Genomic DNA, 11,764 nt, shown 5'->3' with positions numbered 1-11,764 from the left:
CGTTAAACCGAGGTCCTGACTCTCTGTGGTCATTAAAAATCCCAGGATGTCTTTTGAAAAGAGTAGAGGTGTGACCTCGGCATCCTCACTGCCGAGCTTGGCTTCATCACTCTGTCTCCTCTCCACCAATAAACTGGTGTGTGGTGGGCATTCTGGCGCACTGTGGCTGCGTTGCATCATCCAGGTGGATGCTGCACATTGGTGGTGGATGAGGAGATACCTCCTGACTATATAAAGCACTTTGAGTGCCTAGAAGTGCTATATAAATGTAATGAATTATTATTATTACTGCTCACATATTATTGTAGTGAAGTTTGTGCAGTATAATCAGGCATTAGCCATTAATAGGTTTATAAGAAAGTGAACAAAGCACAAATTTCATGTCAAAACTTCTCCACAGCCCAAAAACTTCATCAGACCAGAGAGGCTTAAAGGGGTCATATGACGTTGCTAAAAAGAACATTATTTTGTGTATTTGGTGTAATGCAATGTGTTTATGCGGTTTAAGGTTCAAAAAACACATTATTTTCCACATACTGTACATTATTGTTTGTTAAGCTAAACTTGAAATTGTAAGAAAAAAAAATTATATTCATCATTGTTAAATGAAGAAAATAAATCTATCAGATGAAATGAGTTTTGATTTCAGATCAAAATGAATGGATACTATTGGTTGAGGGCACATGCAACCTGGAAGAAACAAGGAAGCTGATTGGCCATTGAAACTTCACATGTTAAATAGAACCAGGTGTGCTTGTTTGATTATCAGTGTGCAGAGGGATCTCTGTTGGCGAAGTGAATGTGCTTCTCCTACCCAAGTTGGTGTTGATACTGGTTATAAAACCAAAGGAGAAAGATTGTTAAAGCATGCACGGATGTAGCCATTGAGTTTGGAGTAAACCACATGCTGAGTTTGTTCAAAGACAGCTGGGAAAAGCCACAATGTGTTCATCAACTTTGAGATGCTACTGGTAGGATAAAGACTCATTTCTTTAGTGACTACAGACTGTTTAAAAGACCAATTGTGAATGTCTTGCAAGTTGTTTGTTAATGCTAGCGGGTTTAGCATCTAATATGCTAACTGGCCATGTGCAGTAAATGCATTTGATTTAGTGTTGCTGTTGTACCGCTATGTACTGTACTTTGTGATTTGTGAGTATTCTAGTAGCATTGGTTGTAGTTTAAATGAGTTAAAGATCCTTAAATGACCGCATTACTGTGTGTAGTGACTCATATATTTTCTCTGTATAGGTTATTAAGTTAAGCATCTGAGCTAAGCATCTGAATTAAACTCTGAAAATAAGCAAAGGAAGATCAAGTTGTTGCTTAAAGATTTTTCAGTATGACGTATTGTGCTCCACTGCCACTCCATCACGAGTACAATTCATGCCAAAGGCCTGTAATATAACTGCATATTTAGCAAGAATTAACGTTAAACATATTTAGCTAGCTTGATACGGATGGATCACTCAAATTAGAAAGAATGTGAAGGTTATGATGACGGCAATGGACATGGGTGGTAATTTATAGTTCTCAAGGAATTTGTTTGTTCCTTCTACAGTTGTGGCCAAAAGTTTTGGCAGTGACAAATTTTGTGTTTTGCAAAGTTTGCTGCTTAAGCTGTTTTGGTGTTCATTCACGTTGTTTCTAGATTGTGTAGAGTGATCAGATCCATTTTAAATAATTGCTAAAATCTTCATTGGCCAAAAAATGAACTTTTCACAAAAAAAAACAAATTTCACTGTTTTTTGATCCTGACACAAAATGACCAGCTAACATTAATTGACTAATCATATCAGCAGCACATGTGAAAGTGTGAATGAGTACTAGTCAGGTAAAATCACTATCATACGAATTAGTTTGTAAGAGCAGACTGATTGCTATAAAAGGAGGGAAGAAGTGCAATGGTTACCTCCAAAGAAACCATCATCAGTGTGTCCGTTACAGTGGTGGACAGTAACGGAGTAGCTTTACTTCGTTACTGTATGTAAGTACATTTATCAAGTATCTGTACTTTACTGGAGTCGTTTTATTTTGAGTAACTTTTACTTTTACTTTACTACATTCCAAAGCATAAGATCGTACTTTTTACTTCACTACATTTCATAAAACATATCATTACTCCTTATAATATATCACGTGCTCCGAGACGCAGAAGCGGTGTCTGATTCAAGAACGAACTGATTCTTTTCAATGAACCTTTTAAATCGGTTCGCAAATCGCACCAAACGATTCATTGACGAATTAGAATGAACCGATTGCAGCTGTTCTCGAGTCGAAAACTCACTGATTCACAAGTAAGAACAGGAAGTAATGAATTTAGGTAAAGGGGTGCAGAGCCAGTGGTGGTTTTGTAGGCAAACTTAATAATAGTTAATATATTAATGAATACTTAGTGTACATACACATTGTATCTCTGTGTGTTGGAGATATGATAAAAAACCCCCGAATTATTCCTGTTGTAGAAAACTTTGAGGCACCAAGATAGGCTACTATGAAGGGGGCCCCTTGGGGTTGATGTCCTAGGGCCCTATAACGACATGTGAATAATCCCGCCCACTCTAAAGCGGTACTGAACTGCAGTGGAAACGCAAACCGAGCTGAACCGTGCCGTGCCGTACTGATCCGTACCTATCCGAGCCGTATCAAGCAGTGGAAAAGCGCCATATGTGTTTTTAATCCGGGACTGGCCGTGCATGAGATGCCGCAAAGGCCGTGAGACTTGAGCGCAATGGCTATGCAATCTTAATGTTGTAGAATGTTAATTTAAACATGTAAATTTAGAATGTTAATTTTCTGTCATAAAAGGCAGGGGATTATTGAGACTTGTGGCACAAACAAGCAAGTTTTTGAACTGCAGACAAGACGTGAACACACAAATCACTCCCACCAGACTGACAGATGAATGTTCAGATACACAGTTCAGTGGAAAACTTATCAAGATTTTTATTATGATAAGTCTTTACCTGTTTGTCAGGTCGTAGTTCATTTTCACGCTCCATTTTAAACAAAGACTGAATGTGAACTTTTTATTCACTGAATAAGAATTCCCCAAATTAAACAGATCTTCTTTATGCACCAAGAGCTTGTAACACTCCAAAGAGAAAGGAAAACTTGAAATCGCATCATATGACCCCTTTAAATGTCAATTGAGTCCCAACCAAAACCCTAAATATGACTAGTTGACAGGAATGTTGTTCTAGGATCATCAACATCAACACAAGTGGAACTCAACTACAAATTAAAAATACAAATGAACAAACATTCAATAGTTACAGTATCTAGCAGCAGCACTTGTAGAATGTATAAGAGTGAGGTAAGTGATTTCATAATGACGCAGACCTCGTGGGATTTCCAAAAGCGTTGCACATTTCTACCCAAACGTAGAAACCTGGACAAAAGAGAAGGCATAACATGTCTATACAATAATATGTAAACAAAAACGAGAATGGAGGGGAACAGGATTTACCTGATCACAGACGTGCAGGGCAAATATAATAGCAAGGAAGCCAGTGGATGGATATTTGCTACATTTCAGCAACCAAATCTCATGGACATACTTAATGAAAGCTGGATGTAGAATCATACGAGAATTACACAAATAATTAAAATATATGTACAATGACTATAGGATGTTTTTGGATCATAACACTGTCATTTCAGACACTTTTTTTATTTAATTATAGTTCTTTATAATTAAATATATAATTACAGTGATTTTTAATTTTTAATATTTGAAACATATATAAATTAATTTAAACATCTTGCCTTTGGAGATTTAATACATGCTATCCAAACTTATTATTTATGATGATTTTTAAGATCATTCTTTTTTAGTACTTCAAATTCCTAAGTTTTGGAACTTCAGAACAATCTTTTAAAAAAACATTCTTAAGAAATTATTTTGGGAACACACCATAATCTTAACTTCATTAGTAAATAGGAATAGTCCACTCAAAAATTTAAATTCTATCATCATTTACTCACCCTCAAGTTGTTCCAAACCTGTATGACTTACTTTCTTCTGTAAGAACGTGAGTAACCAAATAATAGCTGGTCTCCACTTACTTCAATAGTATGGGGAAAAAATGCTATGGAAGTCATTGGGGACAAGAAACCTTTTGATAAAAAAATAAAATAAAAAAAAGGTTTGAAACAACTTGAAAGTGAGTAAATGATGACAGAATTTGTTTTTTTTGTTAGAACTCTTTAAGATAGAAAATAAAAATAAAACAGCAGTTAAGAAAATTTTGATTCTGAAGGGCCGTTTACAAAGAATGCAGTTTTGCTTTGAACAAGAGACATGGGCAGTAGAAGCTGAACTTATTTTACCTTGCGCGTTTTTAGAATGCGGTGTCGTGCACAGGGCCGGATTAACATAAGGGCCAGGCGGGGCTGAAGCCCCAGGGCCCGTGGATTGAGGGGGCCCGACGTGATTGGCTGTGGAGGAAAGGAAAATTAGACCTAGAATTGATTGGTCATCGGGAGCACCCGAGCTTTTCCCGGTGTGCCGATTGCTGAAATCCCACCACGCCCCCACATATTAGAATTAGTGTCTGGGCTATTTCAGTCCAAAAGATATGAGCGATAAAAAGATGTCTTTGTACTCGTTTACACTAGAGTTGCGGGTATCTTTTAATCGCCTCGGCTTTATTGTAGCGCATGGTAAGCAAACTCTAAAAGCCAAGTGATGAAATGGCACTAAGTTACCTGATTAAACCACGCAGCGCAAGAGAACAGCCTGACCACACCGGACCGGTGTCTCGAGCCCGCACAGCGCTGACATCAACTGCAGGTCGACACTTTCGCCGCTCTATTGAAGTGATAATAAGCAGCGCTTTCCCATTTGAATTCCACACACGACACTTATATGTGAACAGTAAAGTCTCTGTGGTGAAGCTAGCGGAATAGCACTGACCATGTAAACTAAAGTGTAGAGGTAAACTGTACAAAACTGTAAATAAGCAATTTAATCCACAGCACCACACCTAGGCTATTTAACATGCATTTACTGACACTGTAGAAATATGGTTAATGATATTTATTATTAATGTCATGAAAATTGTTATAGGATACTTATAGCCTATTAAATATTGGTTCAAATAAAGGCAATAAGTCAATTTTATTAAGGTTTACTAATACTATAGTTAATTCTGGATTCAAGAATTAGCTTTTCATTAGGGCAACTACAAAGGACAATTTAATATCAGAATCAAAATCAGAATGAGCTTTATTGCCAGGTGCTTACACAGACGAGGAATTTGTTTTCATGACAGAAGCTTCCACAGTGCAACAGAATGACAGTGACAGAACAAAAACACAGATAAAAAAATAAACATAAAAAATAAAATATAGAACAAGTAAATAAGGAATGCAATATACAAATTGACAATTGTAATAGTTCTAATAAACTTTAATTGCAGAAAAATATGAATTCAATATTTAAGAGCGTGTAATATAATGGAATATTAATATTGTTAAATGCATTTTAATTCATTCAAAAATATCATTTGTTTTTGTCCGTTATTTATTAATAAATAATTTATTCTAGTTGCCCTAACCCCAGAAGAACATGGGGGACTGTGTGGGCCACATGGGCTGAATTTTAGCACCAGTCCAGCCCTGATGATTCTTCTCTTCTAGGGTCAGAAAGAAGACCTTCTAATAATAAAACTATTTAAACTAAACTCCTTAAGGGAGCTGTATATGCTCAAAAGTTGTTGCTGCTTCTCGAAACCTGTTTGCTTTGACTTCATATATCTGGTATTAATGTATTTATTTGTTTAATGTGTTGTAGCCTGGAATACTTACATTTACATTCACTTGGGCAGGTCATTCCACCAGGAGGGAACAGTTAATGTAAAAGTCAGTGGAAGTGATTTTGTGTCTCTTTGGGATGAACAATAATGCGTCGTTCACTTGCAGAACGCAAGCTTCTAGAGGGCACATAACTCTGAAGTAATGAATTTAGGTAAAGGGGTGCAGAGCCAGTGGTGGTTTTGTAGGCAAACTTAATAATAATTAATATATTAATGAATACTTAGTGTACATACACATTGTATCTCTGTGTGTTGGAGATATGATAAAAAACCCCCCGAATTATTCCTGTTGTAGAAAACGTTGAGGCACCAAGATAGGCTACTATGAAGGGGGCCCCTTGGGGTTGATGTCCTAGGGCCCTATGTGTTCTTAATCCGGGACTGGCCGTTCATGAGATGCCGCAAAGGCCGTGAGACTTGAGCGCAATGGCTATGTAATCTTAATGTTGTAGAATGTTAATTTAAACATGTAAATTTAGAATGTAAATTTTCTGTCATAAAAGGCAGGGGATTATTGAGACTTGTGGCACAAACAAGCAAGTGTTTGAACTGCAGACAAGACGTGAACACAAGTGAACACACAAATCACTCCCACCAGACTGACAGATGAATGTTCAGATACACAGTTCAGTGGAAAACTTATCAAGATTTTTATTATGATAAGTCTCTACTTGTTTGTCAGGTCGTAGTTCATTTTCACGCTCCATTTTAAACAAAGACCGAATGTGAACTTTTTATTCACTGAATAAGAATTCCCCAAATTTCAAAAATTCTTTAACAAGCCTCAGGTGTGTGTTGTGCAAGACTTCCTTGCATGGCCTCCTTTATCTACATGACAAAATGACAGTACAATAGATGTGTCACATGAATGACACTGGCAATCTGAACCCTTTATGTGCTCATGGTGAAAAATGTCAAATTTTCACTCACCTTATGTCTGTTGGCCATTATACTCGGCCTTACTTTTTTTGTAAGTGCTGTTAAAGACAAGAAAAGAGCAAAATAAAGACACCGAGAATAATAAGGCTCCACATGATTAAAATATGATCCCCTCAAAGGGAATAATTTGGTCATCTTTTGTGGTCCTGGAACAACATATCAAAATAAGTATAGTTTTAACCTGATCCCCAACCCTGACCCTAAATGTGTAATTTCTACACCAATAGCAGCATAACAATAGCAAACGTAATAGTAATAAAAGTAGTTTTCAAACAAAGTCCAAAACCTGGCATTTTTCAGATCAAGGAGGTCTATAATACCTGGAGAAAACCTTCCGTTAGCATTCCGGGGTTTCTTGCAGCCAAGACAATGCCATAGAGATGAATGGGAATGCTAGAGATGAATTGTAGACCTCATTTATCCCAGTTAACAGTTAATCCCTCCCCAAATGCACTTCATTGGTTGAGTCAATGTTGCTTTGTCCAGTCCAGCTGGTTCATTCTAACAAATCAGTATCCTTCAGTGCTGCTAGTGGTGCATAGTTTACACACACTATTTTTAATTGCTGCTAAAAGGGAACTGGGAAACATAGGATTTATTAAATGTCAATTGAGTCCCAACCAAAACCCTAAATATGACTAGTTGACAGGAATGTTCTTCTAGGATCATCAACATCAACACAAGTGGAACTCAACTACAAATTAAAAATAAAGGTTCCAAAAGGGGATTTTTGGGTTCCCAAAAAACTTTCTGTGAACAACTCTTGAAACAGTTGTGTTAGTGTGAAGAATATTAAAATATTTTTTTATGAAGAACCATTTGGAAAGGTTCCATAACATGTTCTTAATGGAACCATCAATGCCAATAAAGAACCTTTATTTTTAAGAGTAGATCAATAGTTTAAGATTAAGAAACGTTGTTCAATAATCCATTCCTACCGTGTGATTTTCTTAGTGGTAAAGGCACTGATGAGCCACTCCATATTCAGAATCTTGAATGGGGAAAGCACTTTGCAGGGCAAAGAATGATGGCAGACTGCAACATCTTGACAACAGCTGTAATCCTATGACTAAACCAGTCTTCTAAGTGACACTTGATCAAATGCTATCATATCTTGTAAATCAAGAAGCAAGGATTTTCACAAAAAAATCTGATACATTTTTGTATATCTCATTCATTATCGTTACCTAATGACAAAGTCATGAAGATCTATGAGATGTCCATAACGGGATCCTTTAAGGTTCCCTGAGTTTCCGACCACAGCACAAGTCCTGCAGCGTTTTGGACTAGCATCGGAGTATTGCATTTTATCTGGAAATAGAGAAAACAACTTCTCCACCACTGCTGTGTAGTTGTCTTCATTCTTATTTTTCTGAAGACCCTGGAATGTCATGTAAAAGAGACTCCATTGGAGAGGTTTTGGTATTTTGAGGTTCACAGAAAACAAATGATATTCTTTCATTTAAATTCTGTTCCAAAATCCACTGAGCTGAACTGCACAGGAAAATCAACTTAGAAATTGAATTCAATAGAATCATCTGTAAACATGTTGGCAAACTAATGATATGATTTTCAAAAATAACAATGCATAGCACACACATATGTTGGGTAAATATTATCAGCTATTAAAAAGTCAATATATCAGCTATTGAAACCATCTTGGATGGCTTTCTTTCACTGAGCTCATCATAATGCATTCTGGGATTTCCTTCTCCATGGAGAATACATCCAATGTGAGAATGTGAGCAAAAAGGTATCAGGAGCACACCTGTGATGTCTTAGAATGCTGCCTACATAGCGTCTCACTAGTTTTTGGAAAAGAATCAGTGTCATTTTACAGGTCAATACCTTCCAATACTTGTAGATATCTTCACTGAGGATGTAATTTTCCCGGGTAAGCAGTGGTTGAATAGAGAGATCATAGAGTTCATTGAACCAAAAACTGTGGGTCTGCTGCCTGACGCAATCTTTACACGCACACATGCCTTCGGAGACCTCGTCCACAGGGGTTTTGAACGCCAGGAGCGTGCAGAATATAATCACACATATGACAGCTGTCATATAGGAACCCCTATAATGCATCAACAGCCACATCTTTGCTCCTCTACTCTCCTGCAGAAAAAAAAAGGTATGAAGTTCTGGGCAGGTACAATGTTAAAGCCCAACAAGGCATAAAACCGTAGCAATAACCATCAGTATTCCCCTAGGTCAGCTGAACCCTTAAATCAACATTATTGCATTTGTACAAAATACAGGTGTCACTTCTGAATTCAAGATGCGTGACATGAATTCACTTGTTGAATGTGGTTGTCAATCATTTAAATAGATGAGCTCTACAGACTGGTTTTGGAGGCAGACGAACAGTACAGATGTCACGTTCGACAGACGCAGACGTCACGTTCATTGAGACGAGTGCATGTAACAACGTCATATTAAAGAGCCCATCCGAACGCCATACTACACGATAGGCTTGTTTGAGATGTGCCTCGCCTCGCCCGAAATGAAGGCAAGAGTAGGCGGCTGCAGTAAGAGGAGGAGTGAAATAAGTGCAGTCAAGACACAGTTCTGACCTCTCGAATTAGAACAGATACCTACAAGATATCAAAGGCGGATATCGCGTTATTCTCACTCATGCGCTGTGTTGCTAATTAACATGATATAATTTCAGTTCTGTTGCTTTATATGAAAATGAATATGATGAACAAGACACTCAAAGTGCTTGCTATTTCATTCCACACGAAAGGCATAGGCTATTTATCATCCACTTTTACTTGCATGTATTTTAGATTTTTATAGAAATACGACAATCACATATCTCACACAGAGATCGTACTGTCATAGTGTTTGGAAATACTCATGCATAGTTTAAATACACAGTCGCATGAAATCAGATAAAAAAATAAATAAAACATTTTAGAAGAGAACGCCATGGTTGTCTGAACCAATGAGCATTAAGCTGTGTCGTTAGCAGTGTTGGGCTAGTTACTCAAAGAATGTAATGTATTACTCATTACTAGTTACTCCTTTCAAAAGTAATATTGTTACTTTACTTATTACTTTCTTGCAACAGTAATTAGTTACACTACTAGTTACATTACTTTTTCTTCACGCCCCACAGAAGTTGTAACTGTGTATCTTCCACATAAAATTCTTCTAGAATGTTACTAACAACATATTTCTGCCTCATCATTTGACCAAAATCCACACTGGATCGCAGTCAGAAGTTATTACAAACACTCAATAGTGATTGATAGTGACAATCAAGTAGAAGTATTGCATTAATCTCATTAATTGTCATGTTGAAGCTAATTGTAATTTCTCTGTTACCCGATTACATTTCATTATGTATTTTATCAAATCACATAAGTTTGAAAGAAACGGTTTAATTTTCCAAAAAGATTTTTAATTATAATAATATAATGTACCACATGCTGATCAGAGGAGTGTGGGTGGGCTGTAATGCCAGAGTAAAGCCACAACTTACAAAACAGTGTTCAGATCATCTTTTTTTCCTGACAAAATCAATATAATGCAATATTTCTATCTGCTGAATGTAAGCTTTTCCATATTCCAAGCTTGCCTGCTGCACTGGGGACATCACATGCATGTGCGAGTCGTGAAAATTATGAAAATAAATCTAGGAATTATTTGATTGTTGGATTTTAAATCAGCGGGGTTGAGGCATCAAAAGTAACTAAGTAACTAAGCTGTTTTATGGATGGTAACTGTAATATTTTTACTGAAATCTTATTAGTAAATAGTTACACTACTAGTTACTACAAAAAGTAAATTATTACAGTAACTAAGTTACTAGTAACTACTTACTGCCCAACACTGGTCGTCAGCCAGTCGTTTCCCATCATGCTTTTATCAGCGCAGTCAGTGGAGAGCAACTGTGTGAGACACTTTTTATGGATGGGCGATTTTTATTTAAGTTCTTTTGGACTGAAGCAATGCAACACCCGCTGAGTGGCATTAAACAGCTTGAAAGATCAAAGACCATTTTTAATATAACTCCATCTGGATTCATCTGAAAGAAGAAAGTCATATACAGCTAGGATGCCTCGGGGGTGAGTAAAACACAGCCAAATTTTAATTTTTGGGTGAACTAACCCTTTAAGTTAATGGTGTTTGTGGTCACAGTTTCATTCGCGGATACTTTATGTCAGATACTAAATGACCAATATTGACTAGCCTACAACTTGTATACGATTCCTAAAAGTTTCAGACCTACAGCACACATTACAGACATTGATGCACAAACGCGGATATGTTCTACATGTCTACAGTATAAAGAATGAATAAACCAGTCTTATTAACTCTTGATTTCGCTTAAGCAACTGTAAATATAATATGCATGCACAATAAACTATTGTAAAATTTATTTACATCACTCAACAGAAAGGTTTTTGCAGGTTTTAATAAAATGTAAATGAATAACAGTCATAATAAGCATATTTCCAGTACGCGCCTCAGGCTTGCACAGTATCGTCGTCAACTCGCTCATCAGAATCTTCGGTAATCCTCGGCAAACTTCGCCATGGCTCATTCGGTTCTTGTTGAGTCCTCGCTAATCCTCTGCAAACTTCGACTTCGAGTTCAACCGGTTACTTCCTGAGAACTGGCTCAAAAGAGCGATTCGTTCAAAAACCGAACATCACTACGGCATGCATCTCACTGTGATCACCGGTGATCGGTTCTGCGCAGATTTTGCTCATCTCAAACAAGCCTTCCCTAGTGGAAAAAAAAAAAGTTAAATAAGTATACTTGCAGCCAGTCAGACTTAAGGCCCTTTCACATGGTACGCGGCCGTCGCAATTGTCTAGTTCAGTGTTTCTCAACCCTGGTCCTGAGCAGAGGCGGACAAAGTACTCAACTCCATTACTTGAGTGAAAGTACAGATACTGCTGGTCAAACATTACTCATTACAAGTAAAAGTTGTAAAGACAGATTTTTACTTAAGTAAAAGTACAGAAGTACTTGCTTTTAAAAGTACTTAAAAAGGG

At 37.1% G+C, this 11,764-nt stretch overlaps 1 pseudogene; it reads right to left on the bottom strand.

The window, feature by feature from the left end:
* Positions 1 to 11,764, bottom strand: part of LOC107727732 (CMP-N-acetylneuraminate-beta-galactosamide-alpha-2,3-sialyltransferase 1-like) — a 49,206-nt pseudogene that overhangs the window by 32,424 nt on the left and 5,018 nt on the right.

The sequence above is a fragment of the Sinocyclocheilus rhinocerous genome, unplaced genomic scaffold (assembly GCF_001515625.1).
Source record: "Sinocyclocheilus rhinocerous isolate Xijiao unplaced genomic scaffold, SAMN03320098_v1.1 scaffold1028, whole genome shotgun sequence".
Taxonomy (NCBI): Eukaryota; Metazoa; Chordata; class Actinopteri; order Cypriniformes; family Cyprinidae; genus Sinocyclocheilus; species Sinocyclocheilus rhinocerous.
Note: the sequence above shows the minus strand (reverse complement) of the source record. Positions and strands in the feature narration are given on the sequence as shown.